The sequence below is a fragment of the Macrotis lagotis genome, chromosome 3 (genome assembly GCF_037893015.1).
Source record: "Macrotis lagotis isolate mMagLag1 chromosome 3, bilby.v1.9.chrom.fasta, whole genome shotgun sequence".
Classification (NCBI taxonomy): Eukaryota; Metazoa; Chordata; class Mammalia; order Peramelemorphia; family Peramelidae; genus Macrotis; species Macrotis lagotis.
In genome coordinates, this window is record NC_133660.1 from 129,704,761 (window position 1) to 129,717,743 (window position 12,983).

Genomic DNA, 12,983 nt, shown 5'->3' on the forward strand with positions numbered 1-12,983 from the left:
ACCTCAGTTTCCCCATCTGAAAAGTGGGAATAATAATAGCTCCTACCTCACATTGTTTGTGAGGACCAAAGGAGATAACCAATAAAAACATTTTGTAATTCTTAAAGTTCATATACATGTTAGCTCTTCAGTTAACTATTACTTGTCTGATACAATTTCCTAAAATCTTTCCCTTTCCCTTAGGGCAGGGCAGCCCAATCTTAGGTTATTTTAGGGCTACATTAAAATAAAATAATTATTTGAGGGTCACACTCAGAATAAAAAATAGAGTACACTAATATAATAGTTAATTTATAATCTTACCTTAGTTAGGTTTAGCAAGCATTATGAAAGTCATGTACTTTTATAACTGATTTCAAAGTGAGGAAACACATCTAAAGGCCTGGGAAGCTTGAAAGCAAATACAAAACAACAAAAAGACAACCCAGCAGAATAAAGGCAGGTACATGGTGGCTAGTCAGCATCATACAGACAGAATACATCCCACAGATCAACTGAAAATTCCATGCGATATGTTATATCTGTAATACTGCTTAAAAGCACCAAAGAACATTAACATGGATGAGATTATTTATTAGCGATGGAATTTAAAAATCTAATATGCATTCCACGCAAATAATTATTTTTTTCCCTCTTGAAAATTAATACACATAGGCCAACTGCATAAAATCGCACTGCAGGCTGCATGTGACCATGGACCATATTTTGGACAGCCCTGCTTTACGGGGTGGAGAGCTACTGTTTTAATCCCTCCTGGATTATCCTGATTCCCTTGCAAACTCAGCCATGATTTCTCTGCCTCTACTTGCTTAGAATTTTTCCTTCTTTGATAACTCTTTTCTTTTCACCTAATCTCTTCAAAGAGAATTAAGTTCTCCTTTGCTTATCATTTTGTGGATTCTGCAGAGTCTACTGGGACAGAGAAATTATCCAATGATTGGAATGCTACAGGATGGAGAAAGATTTAACAGAAATATTCCCCACCAAATGCTCACCATTGTGGAAGTAGTTAGAAAATAGGGACAGATTATAGGAATAGAAGCATTAAGGGGCATTAAGAATTAGGCAGAGGAATGATTTGTATTTATATGTATTAATGAGTAATTAGAAACAAATCTTGGCAGTTAAGATGGCACAGTGAATAGTGCTGGGTCTGGAATCACAAAAACATCTTCTTGAGTTCAAATCTGATCTCAGACACTTACTATATGACTACGGACCCAACGCTTAATCCTGTTTGTCTCAGTTTCTTCATCTGTTAAATGAATTGTAGAAGGAAATGGCAAACCAGTCTTGAAACTTTGTCAAGAAAACCCCAAATGGGGTCACAAATAATCAGACATTATTGAACAACCACATTCAATAGTGGTTTGGAACATTTTTTCATGTGATTATAGATAGCTTTGATTTTTTTCCTTAAAAGTACCTGTTCATATTTTGACCATTTATCAATTAGAGAATGACTTTTTTTTTTTTATAAATTTCATGTACTTCTATATTCTGCATATATTTGAGAAATGAGACCTTTATCACACTTGTGTGATTTTTTTATATTACCTCATTATCTATGGTATCTTTTAGCAAAATAGTTTTCATGATTATCTCTTTTAATTAAATCTATTTTTGCTTTTGCTTCACCTGAGATCATGATGACTACCTCTTCTTTATTTTTACTTCAACTGAAGCATATTAAGTTCTGCTCCAACACCTTGTTTTAATTCAGTGTGTGTCTTTCTATTTCAAGTGTGCCTCTTATAAACAGTATGTTGTTGGATTCTGGTTTCTAATCCACTATGGTATCCCCTTCTGTTTTATGGATGAGCTTATCCCATTCACAGTCACAGTTTTGATTACTGTGTATTCCTTCATTCCGTCTGATTCTTTCGCTGTGTGTGTCTCTCTCTGTTTCTATCTCTCTGTTTCTCTCTCCCTCTCTCCTGACCCTCTTCAATGTCTCTTTTGCTTCAAACCACTGTATCCTTTAATTGGCCCTCACTTTTATCATTTGCCTCTCTGTTCTTTTAATCCTTTTTCTATACAAAACTGAATGTGTGTATATATATATAAATATATATATAATATATTTATTTGACCCAATTCTGATGCCTGTTAACCTCTTCCTTCTTCCCCTCTTCCTTCTTCCCCTCCATTGTATAAGCTCTTTCTTGTGTGTGTCTTTTGTGAGAATCTTTTCCCTTTTCTACCTCTCCATTCTCCCTTCTCCCAATGCATTCTCCCTTCATTTTTTTTTGGGGGGGGGGATTATTCTAACATAATTGACTGACATCCATGTCTTCTGTCTTTGTAAACTTCTTTTAACTGCTCTAGTAATGATAAAGTTCTTAGGAATGATAAGAATCATCTTCCCATATTGGAATGCAAACAGTTTAACTTTTTTGAATTCTTTATGATTATTCTTTCATGTTTACCTTTTCTTCAGGAATACTTGAAAGTCCTCTATTTCATTGAACATTCATTTCTTCCCCTGATGGATTAGTCAGGTTGGCTGGGTAGATTTATTCTTGGATGTAATCCTAGATCCTTTGCTTTCTGGAATTTCATATTCCAAGTCCTCTGCTCCTTCAACATGGAAGGTGCTAAATCTTGTGTGATCCTGATTGTGGCTCCACAATATTTGAATATTTGAATTACTTCTTCCTGACTGCTGAAAGTTCTTTCTCTTCAGCCTGGGAACTCTGAAATTTGACTATAATATTCCTGGATTTTCATTTTCATTTCAGGAGGGAGTTGATGGATTCTTTCAAATTCTGTTTTACCTTCTGTATCTATATTAGAGAAGCTTTCCTTGAAAATTTCTTGTAATATGATGTATAGGCTCTTTTTTTAGTCATGACTTTCAGGTAGTCTAATAATTTTTACCTTATCCCTTCTTAATCTATTTTCCAGGTCAATTTTTTCCAGTGTGATATTTTACATTTTCTTCTTTCAGTTGTTTTGTTTCTTAATGTCTCATGGACTCATTAGCTTCTACTTGCCCAATTCTAATTTTTAAGGAATTATTTTCTTCAGTGAAATTTTGTACCTCTCTTTTCATTTGACCTATTCTACTTTTTTAAGGAATTCTTTTCTTCAGTAAGTTTTTGTATTTCTTTTACCATTAGGCCAATTGTGTTTTTTAGGGTGATATTTTCTTTAGTATTTTTTGTACTTGTGCTTCTTCTTCTTCTTATCATCATCATTGACATCATTATTATTATTATCATCAACAAGTTGTTAATTCTCTTTCAAGATGAATGGGGTCTTCAGGGAGGACTAGCACTTCTGATGTGAGGGCTTGCTGAGCCCTTTGCAAAAAAAAATACTGCTCACTCACCTGTCACCTCACTTTTACCTGTGGCTCTATGAAATATAGCACATGTATTACCCACACCTCAGTAAATCTGTCTTTGTAGAAAAGCGAAACCAAGTAGCACAAAAGCTGCAAACCTGTTGGTGATTTAGGAAAATGCCTACTCCCAACCAAGTGAAGACTTCTCCTGGGAAAGTGTGCAGATAAGAACAATTTGTTTCAATCGTATGATGGTTGGAAGTTGAAGCAGGTACTGAAGAACTCTTAGAGCTTGGTATGATAATTGAAAATATAAAGGTCATCTACTGCAACTCAGGCCACTAACAGTTGTCCTGACCTGTCTTCTCTCTCGCCACTGAACATCTATGACCCTCTGAGAGAGTGAGGTTGAGGCAAGTCAAGACCTCACCCATAATTTATTTGTCCTCTTTAAAAATGAAGGATGAAGGACAAACAACAATAGTAGCAACAGGAGCAATTCTTTTTTTTATAATTTTCTTCTATCACTCTCATTACTTTTCTCATTTTTTTCTACCACTCATCTCTTCAACTTTTCCAGAATTCTTGGTGAGTTTGAATCCAACTAGCATTTCTTGAAGCTTTTTCTTTGTAACTGTTTATACATTGTTGTCTTTTTTCTGAGTTTATGTCTTGGTCTTCCCTGATACTATGGTAACTTTTTCAGGTCAGGTTCTTTTTTGTTGTTGTTTATTTTTCCAGCCTATTTTTTGACTTTGAACTTTATGTTAAGTATGGTTCTAATCACCTAAGAGTGAGGAGGCATCATCCCAAGCTTCAAGCCTTTTTTGTGATGCAATTTTCAGAGCTAGTTCTGGGGTCTGAAAAGTTTGATACTTCCAAGGTGGTCATTGCACTGCTTTCTGATCTTCATCAAGGAAAGGCTCCTGATCTCCTGCAGTACCCTTCTGTCCTTTGGTACTGACACATAATTAGAGTGGTTTCTCCTATAAATGATGAAGTTTTCTTTCATAAAAATTCACAGCACAAACTAGAAAACTGAGTTCTAGTCCTTAGAATGGATAAATTCTTCTTCCAGATGCTGTAAACTGACAATTAAGGGATTTAAAGCTCTTTGGCTCTTGATTTGTAAAGGATTCAACTTCAACTTAAAATTCTATTTTGCTTACTAGGATGCTACTCCCCTGATATTTAAGGGCAAAGTGTCCATTCACTCACTCCATCAGTCAGTTAATAAGCAGGTCAGTCTGTGGTACATGGTCACTGACCACAGCATTGTCCATTTGATATGATAGGTCATATGAACTGGGGGGAGTAGAGACCTTTATATAGTTTAGCTCCCAGAGAGATGGGGGTGGGAGTGGAGGAACTAAGCATTATTGGCTTTAATGGTGTTAAAGTGGTAACTGTTAAAGTACTCCTGAGGGAAGCAATATAAGCTCAGTAATACCAAGGAACAGCTCTGGAAAGGCTGTGTAAACAACAGTCAAGTATTACAGAAAGCAGCTACCAGATCAGGACTCTGTGTCTCAGTGGTTAGAATGTAAGGCCTGGAATTGGGAAGACTCCTCTTCCTGAATTCAAATCTGGCTATCTGGGTAACCCTGGGCAAGTAATTTAATACTGTTTGCCTCAGTTTCCTCATTTGTAAAATGAACTGGAGAAGAAAATGGTAAATCACTCTAGTGTCTTTACCAAGAAAACCCCAAATGGGACAGAACTAAACAACAGCAATCACAGAAAGATCTCTGGATTTAGAGGCAATGTACCCAAGCATTCAAATCCTAGCTCTATTACTTGCGTTTGTGACATTGGGCAATTCATTTTCCTTGCCTGGGCCTCAATACCTTTCTCTGTAATAGGAAAAATAGGACAACGAAGAGAAGGGGAAATTCATCCACAAGATTAATCTAGTAGTGTCTGGGTCTAGGGGAACGTGCTCCTTCAGAATGTGACCCAGACAAAGGATGGGTTAGACAAACAATGAGAAATGAAGGAGGAGGAGGAGGAGGAGAGGAGGAAAAAGAAGAAGAAGAAGAAGAAGGGAGGAGGAGGAGGAGAAAGAGAAGTTGTTTTAATAGTGTATTACAACCATTATTCTCCTCTCCAGTGATCTTCATTCCATGATTCAGTCTCCACCTCTGACCCACCACTTCTACCTTAAAGTCCCCAGGGTTTCTTATGCACTATAACTAGTCTAGCCCAGTCCCACTACTCTGGTCATCTCCATATCCTGCCACACACATTACCCACCCTTTTCCACCCATTCCTCTGTAAACAATAATCAACCTGAGATTACCTAGGGGGGATTTTTTTTTTTGTCAATCAATGGTACTACAGTTCCAACACATCTTTATTATCTCCTTTACCATTAACAATCCCACTCTGGTTATCCCACCCCATTTAGTACCATTTTCCCCTACTAGACTGCAAACTTCTGAAGGGCAAGAACCATCTTGTTTTTTATATTTGTATCTCTAGCTTGGCATAGTATCTGACATATGACAATTCTTCATAAATGCTTTTGCATTAATCTATTCATCCATTCATTCAAAACAACCCTGTTAGGTAGATGGTACAAGGTTTATTATTGCCATATGCAGATTAGAAAACTGAAGTTCAAAAGCATATCATGAAGTGGCAGAGTAAAGCCTTGATCCAAGGTTTTCTGTTTCTAGACTCCATGCTCTACTATCTTTTCTTTTTCATCACCTCAGTAACTAACTTTAGCTGACTCCATGCCAAAGTTTAAGGACAGCCTGAAATATTTTTAATTTAATTTAATTTTAATTTAATCAATTGAATTTAAATATGTGCCAGGCACTATGTTGGGTGTTGGGGATCTACAGACAAAAATGAAATTTCTCCTGCTCTAGAAGAACTTATATTCTACTAAAAGATATGATGCATATACAGTTAAGTATATACAAAATAATTTCAAGTGGGAGAGGACTAAGAAAATGATAATAAAGGACATGTAATGTTATAGGAGGATTTGATAATTTCCTGACTGTGACCCTGGAGTGCAGTTGTAAAAGAAAATGCAGATTTATTAAAAAGTCACTCCAACACAAAAGAAACTGAGAGATAGCTAAGAGTTCCTTAAAGGTCATCTGGTTTTGGCTCAGCCCAGGAAGGCCACTGGCTGATTAACTTGCACATTAGAAGTTGGAGAGATAAGGGAGGTAAGAACGACTGAAAAATGCTCCAGTTCCTCCTTAAATAGTCCGCAAAGGATCCATAGGAGGGGTGGCATTTTGGAAGTGGTCCAGGTCTTGTATTGGAGAGACTGCTATAGGAGGTATGGCTGTAGGATAAACCCTTACTCTATTTAACATGTCATACCATCTCTCATATGAGTATCTAACTTGATGCACTGGTGAGTGCATGGCCAGTGTCAAAGGTCAAATGCTGAAAAAGATTACAAAATTTGTTTTCAACTACAATATTCCTCTATGCCCAAGATTCACTGCATCAATAACTAATCAGCAAACATTTAGTTTTTATTTATTTAAATATTTTATTTATTTATTTTTCTAACTACATACAATACTAATTTACAACTATCATTTTTTTGACAAACCTTTGACTTTTACATTTTTCTCCCTCCCTCCCCTCCCTTCTCCCGGATAGAAAGCAATCTAATATAGGCTTTCCATGCATAACCATGCTAAACATAGACCTGTACTAAGCATCAAGAAACATTTATTAAATGCCTTGTATATGCCAGATACTGTGGGCGATATTAGCAAGACCAAGATAGAAAATGAGATAGTCCTTACACTCAAGGAGATTGTATCTCTGTTTTTAAAGGGACATGTGCTTTGAAGGAAGATAAACATTATCAAAGGAAAACTAAGGCATTTATGTTTAGTAAGATTTAGAAGTAGATGCTGAAGGCAGCCTAAGGTAGGACAATACCCTGGTTTAGGCATGACCATTTAGAGCTTCTCCAAACACTGATGTCTGTAGAATGAGATGGGGGAAACAGTTGAATCTGTAATTGTTGAATGTTTTTCCTATTATTTTTAAAATCCTTCTCCCTGCTTCTCAAGAATGTGATCCAACTCAATCATTTCATTTCATTTTTGTCTGTAGATCCCCAGCACCCAACACAGTGCCTGGCACATATTTAAATTTAATTGATTAAAATTATTTCAGGCTGTCCTTAAACTTTGGCATGGAATCAGCTAAAATGAATTACTGAGGTGTTGAAAAAGAAAAGATGGTAGAGCATGGAATCTAGAAATAGAAAACCTCAGATCAAGGCTTTACTCTGCCACTTTATGATATGTTTTTGAGCCTCAGTTTTCTAATCTGCATATGGCATTAATAAACCTTGCACTATCTACCTAACAGGATTGTTTTGAATGAATGGATGAATAAATGAATGAACAAGCATTTATTAATATCTACCTGAATAGGTATTTCTTCTACAGAGCTTCTTTCTTCCTTTCCCCACTGTCATCTCAACCTCTTCTTAAAGATTTCCAGAGATGGGGAAGCAGTTCATCTGTAATTGTTGAATGTTTTTCCTATTGTCTTTTAAATCCTTCTCCTTGTCTCTCAAGAATGTGGTCCAATCCAATCATAGAATCTCAGAAATGGAAAGGTCCCTAGAATTCATCATAATCCAAATAAAAGCACCCTCCTTCCACACCCTCAACCCTGACACCCACCACTTTTTTTTTAGGTATTTGTTTTATTTTCCTCTCAATATTTGCTTTACTTTTTCCTTTACAAAGTTTCATGGAGTTCACAGTTTTTACAAAAATGAAAGGGGGCCAAGGTATATATATTTGCTTATTAAATATTTCAGAACTGTCTAACCCATTTTCATTCTTCTAAATACATATCACTGGGTTAAAAGCTGTTTTAAAACCAAGAACATGAAAGTAGTTCAGCTGTGTATACATAGCTAAGAAAAAAAGTTTTTTCCCATTATTTGGACTGTTTTCTAAGACAAGGTGTAATCTACAGGGTGTCCCAAAAATCTTAGTGCAGTTCAAAGCCATAGCTAAGACTCATCTAATTTTTTCTTGAAGACCTCCCTCTAGGGAGGAGGAACAAGCAAAATTCACTTTTGAATAGTTCTAAGAGAGAGGAAGTTTGATAGGTGCTATAGAGCAGTGATATTAAACTTAGATAGAAACAGGGGCCATTGAACCATACAAAAGGATCCTAGTGGGGACGGATAAATTTAGAACATCACATATTAACATGTTTCTTTATATTTTTATAGATGGTAAAGTGGATAGAGCACCAGGTGGGGAGTCAGGAGGACCTGAGTTCAAATTTCAACTCAGATACTTGACATTTACTAACTGTGTATCCTGGGGTAAGTTACTTAATCCTGATTGCCTCCTATCCATGACCATCTCCAGTCATCTTGATTTCTATCTGGCCATTGGACTAAGATGACTCTGGAGGAGAAAATGAGGCTGGTGACTTAACGTAACCCCCCTCCACTCAAATTCAACGTCATGTCATTGTCTTTAAGAATGAAGGACAAATAGCAATAGTTTCCCCTTACATTTTTATTTTATTAAATATTTCCCAATTACCTTTTCATTTGATTTGGATAGCACTGTGAAGTCTGATTAGAGTGTTTGACACCTCTGATATGTCTGATATGTCTGCTATGACACCTCAGTGGACTCAAAGTTTGGAATTCTGCCTCAGCTACTGACTGTATAAGGCTGGACCAATCATTTAACCTTTTCAGCCTCAGTTTCCTTATCTGTAAAATGGGGATAATAATATCACCTATTTCACAGGATTGTATTGAAGATAAAATGAGATAACCTATGCAAAATACTTTGCAAAGTTTAAGGTGCTCCAGAAATGCCATAAAGATTAAGGGATATGAATTGTATCTATGATTTCAGTGGCATAGGAATTGAATATGTGTATGAGGAAACTCTACTGGTATAAGTCAGCACCTTCTCTAAAGGGAGCTGGATAAGATACAAATAGATGAAGTGGTTTGCCCAGTATTACACAGATACTCTGGGAGAAGTCTAACTCAGTCTTTCCTACTTCCTATCCATTAATCCATTCTGCCTCTCTTACAAATGCTGTTGTGATGGTTATTTTAAGCCTTCATTTGTTTTACTGAAAATAGTAGCAATGTACAGTAGCAAATACTGTTTAGTGCTTTTAGGTTCCATGAAGGGAAGTGGATGAAGAACATGGAAAAGAAAAAAATTGAGAGGAAGATAGAAGGATTCAGATCTAAACCAACCTGAGATCCAAGAGGCTTTTCCTATGGTGCCTGTTTGACAAATAAAAATCTGGTTAATTGGTGGTGTCTAAACATAATTAAATATCTGCCAAAAAATGAAATGCAAGTTCTTGTGAAGTAGTCATTCACTAAAGTCCTAAGAGATTTACCATGAGGAAATATTCACCCCAGGCTGACCATCCACAAAGATATCATTGATAGGACTTGGGTGCAGTTATTACATTTGTCTTTTTTTCTTCTTAGATCCCACAGTTAAAAATCATGAATACTGAGTAAGTTTTCTGAGGATTCAGAACAAATCCTGGATTTGAAGTCAGAAGATCTGTGTTAAAATCTCAACCCAGTAAGTGTGAGGTTGTTAGGTGGTAAAGCAGTTACATAGATAAAATCTAAGACCTGGATTCAGTTAAAATCTAGCTGTTTTCCTCTGGGCATGTCATTTAACCTCTATCTGCTTCAGTTTCCTTACCTATAAAATGGGATAAGATTATAATATCTATCTCCCAAGTTAGAATAAAATATTATTTTAAAAACATTTTGCAAATCTTAAAGTATTATAAAAAATAAAACTATTGGGAACCATAATGATACATAATAATAATGCTTATTATTAACTACTATTGATTACATTTATTAACAAGTATTATTAATATTCCTAGTATTTATACTAGAAATATATTTCTATTCCTATTTGTCTTGGACAAGTCTTGTCACCTAAATGGGTGGAATTCAGTTCATGATTTTATAAAATGAGGGACAAATGATCATAAGAGCCCTTAAACTCTGCATCTTGTGCTAAGTGATTGTCCCAGATGGTTTTCCCTTTATGCACCCCTGTTTTGACTTCAGGCTTGCTGCCCCCTAGTGTAGAAGAGAGGAGCGACAGAAATACATATATGATCCCTCTAGTCCTTTGGTCTAACACATAGGCTTTCTAATGAGTTGGGTTTTTTGGTTTTTGTTTTTTGTCTCTCATTCCTCATTCTTGAAGCTTGTGGCTTCTGTTTTTATTTTCTGACTGGGAAGACATGAGATCATAGATTTTGAGCTAGAAAGAAGCTTGGTTCCTTCTGATTAGTATGGTTCCTGCATCTTAAAGGTGAGAAATCAGAGGTCTAAAAGGATGAAGTCACACAGAAAAGTTTGTATTGGAACTCAGGTGAACATGTAGGGGGCAACTGATCACATCAGTAGATACTTTTAAATAGACACAGACATATGCACTGACATTACCATGAATTTGTGGTCAATGATCCATGAACCTATGTTGGGTTCTAGTGGATGAAGTTGGAAGCATATTTTCCCTTTCCTTTGGCTCTAGTCCTTTGAAGTTCTTCTCAGAAGCATACAAATCTAAACATTTTTATTTGTTTTCTTTTCCAATTACATGCAAAGGTGGTTTTCTACATTCATCCTTTGGACAATTTTGAATTAGAAGCATACACTTTTGGTCATGGGAAAGTAAGCAGCCAGATCTCTAGCAATTGTCAATGGTCAACCATTATTGGCAAATTGTATGAACCATTGAGGAGTTAAATCTGAATTCTCAGGATGCCAAGCCAATATTGTTTAGGATGATTGAACTCAATGCCTTTCTAGACTGTTTAGATTTCTAGGTTCTGGAAGGGAAGTGATGACATTTGTCCTTCGCTCTTGAAGAAGAACACGACATCAGTGTCATACTAAGTCACCAGCCTCAATTCTCCTCCAGAACCATTTAAGTCCATTGGCCATAAATGGGATCAGGAAGACTAGAGATGGCCCTGGATGTAGGCATTCTGGGTTAAGTGACTTGCCCAAGGTCACATAGCTAGTGTCAAGTGTCTGAGGGTAGATTTAACTCAGATCTTCCTGACTCCAGGGGGGAAAATAATAAAGTAAAGATGGGAATTAAGAGGGGGCAGTATATATAGTGAATTAAGAACAGTCAGAAGAACCAAGTTTAAATCACTCTATTGATATATACTGTATGTGTACTGAAAGTCATTTTATCTCTATGCCACAGGCAATTTTGTAAGACTATAAAATGCAGAACTGTTATCAATCTACAGCAGTAGTTTACTTCACTAATGAAATCACATATACATACAATACCCCAGCCCCAATTGAGGAAATTTGAAATTGCCTTTATACCAAGGTTATATACTTCTTGGATTGCTGAATTATTTTTTGCATGTAAGGGGGGAAAAGACTGTTTAATCTTGTTCTTATGACCATATGATCATATTTTTTTTGTATATTACAAGGTTTTGTGTATATGCTGTACCCCTCCCCCACCTAATGTACACCTTCTTCATTCACTTCTTCCTTGTAGAATCCCTTTCTTCAGAGTTCAGTCCAGTCCAAGCCCCACTGCTTTCGTAACTAGTTGCTTGAAATTACTTAGTATTTTCTCTGTTTATATCTTTCCCTCATTGGAATATAAGTTTATTGTAGACATTGTTTCACTTTTCACTTTTGTGTCTATAGTCTTCATACCTAACAGTGTCTACCACTTAGTAGGTGCTTGACACTTGTTGAAAGAATGAATATGTACTGAAGATTCACAAAGAAATTCATCTCAGTTTGATTCTTAGGATGAGGCATAAAGGATGGTAACATTGAAAATAAGGATAGCTGACATTTATTTCAAGATTTACAAAGCAATTTACATATATTATTTGATCATGGGACAACCTTCCTGTGAGGCTGGCACTACAAATACCAATGTTGTTTTTCATTCATCACAAGGATAATGTCTTGATCCAATAATAGTGGGATAAGTGAGGCACCCAGGGAATTCCTGGTGTGAGAAATTCTTCCACTAAATACAGAGCTTGTCCCCAACTTGTTCACGACTTAGTTGATAAATCCTAATGTGTTGTCTGGGTGAGATCACACTAAATTGTTATTCAAGACAGTGACCAAGATCTGAACCCAAGTCTTTCTGATCCAAGTCTTGGCACTATACCCACTATATCATGTTGCCTCTGATCATCAGTTAACCCATGAGAAAATTGAGGTTCAGAGATGAAATAACTTGCTTCTGGTCTGTAACACAGCTATAAACTCTGGAGGCAGGATTTAGAACCAAAAATCTTCTAATTCCAGGCTCCCTTTCTATTACACTGTAAAGTCTAATATGCAACCCTATTTTTCTCCCTGAAAGTATGAAAACTCCTGGAGAAGTCATTTCTAACATTTTGATTCACAATTTAGAGATATTTTCACACCACTCTAATCAGTATTGTTATGATCTGTACTTTGTAAGGCAGCCTATGTAAAAGATAGATTTCATATTATAGACCTGATTAATGAATGGGGGGGAAACAGTTCCTTATCGCTGACATTATGAGGTTAGAAATAGCATCCTATGCTAATCTGCAATGCCAAGAAATGAAGATGGTTTAAATCAGATCTCATGACTAATGCATGAGATCCAAAGTTCCTTTATTTCCAGCTATTTAAGAA